Source organism: Atta colombica, unplaced genomic scaffold (genome assembly GCF_001594045.1).
Source record: "Atta colombica isolate Treedump-2 unplaced genomic scaffold, Acol1.0 scaffold12, whole genome shotgun sequence".
In the NCBI taxonomy this organism is placed as follows: domain Eukaryota; kingdom Metazoa; phylum Arthropoda; class Insecta; order Hymenoptera; family Formicidae; genus Atta; species Atta colombica.
The window spans coordinates 2,330,654-2,332,259 of record NW_017259206.1 but is presented as its reverse complement, the minus strand read 5'-3'; positions in this window follow the sequence as shown (position 1 = coordinate 2,332,259).

Here is a 1,606-nt window from a genome sequence, read left to right as displayed (position 1 = left end):
CAACGATTGATATATATATATATATATAGATATATATATATATATTACTTTATACATTATAGATAAATAGTAGTTTAGAGATGAAATAAATTGCAAAATTGTAAAGCAATGATTTTAATACCATATAAAATTTTTTTTGTTTATATATAGAATACTTACATTCTTTAATATCATACACTTAACTTTTACTGTGAGATATTCAATCGTTTAAAAAGAACAGTTATTAAAATATTACCTGATTTCCAATGAACACATTTTTAAGAACAGATAGATTTTAAATATTATATTTTCTTTTGAGAACAATTAAATTAAGATTATTTAGAAAAAATTATTTTTACCTAAAAAGATAAATCTACAACTTACATATTTACAGACAGAATATGTAGATATTGATTCCTTTCTTTTAATTATATTTAAATTAATTTACATATAATATTCTACAAATTCTTAAATTGGCTTGTAGCCCATTTTTCACATAATTTTTTATAATTATAATTATTGAGTTTTAGATTAATTTTATATATTTATTTAAATTGTTCTGATCTGATAATGAATATTCCTATAATTAAATTTATACAAAAAAATCACGTTTCTCAAATACGCGATACAGAACGACAGATTATCAGCATTATCGTATCCCATGTAAATATTGATATAGCATTTCTCGACGTGTCTCAACATGAAGAAATGGTTCGCGAGCTCTCGCACCAAGCGTTTAATTAAATTTGTATAGGTACTCTTCGGACTTCGGGATTTGCTCATGGAGGATGGGTTATCGTCTATAATTCTCAGTTACGTGCTGAAACGTAATTATGATCTCTCTCTCTTACAATGCCAGACTTAGCGACAACGGGGCAGTCGCGATTAAAGAAATCCACAAGAGCAATTGCGCATTACGCGAAAGTAGAGTGCAGCTGCAGCTTAAACCACGCGTATATAAATGAGCCTATCCTCCCTATGGCGTGGCCATAGTGGATTAGCGTTCGCTTTTAATTTTTTTTTGCATTTTATCTCGCTTTTTTTTCTGTTTTCTTCTTGCGCGTTGTGTCGCATCGCGTCATATCGTGCATGTCGAAGAGCGGTTTCCGCACTCGCGGAATGAAAGCACAGCACGAGGAATCACGAACGCATAGTGAACGGGACGATAATGAAGCTTCATAATACATGGCGAATCACGGAAAAGCGGCACGGGTAATTAAACGCGACACGGACGCGGCTTAATGAAACGCATCAAATGCGAAGTCACGTATTTTTAAGAGACGCGATTAACGTTCGCATCTCCGCGCCACAAAGATAAGCGTCGTGGGATATAAAGCGGTGAATTTATGCACGAGTGCTAATTGATGTAAACGTATTAGTTATCGCGAGTCGCTGTAAAGATGTAAAGAGGATTGCCTAAAGCCTAATCTACAATTGCGTAAATGTAGTAATTGTAGTTGTCAGAAGACATCCCAGGTAGCAGCCTGTCATTATTTTGACATCAATATTTGGTCACTGACGTTATACTTCAATTAAGTGACGTGTGTTTGATGTTAATTTTAACATATCAATAAGTCTTTGCGTAATATTGACGTGATGTAGATGTCAAATTTATCATATATGTATA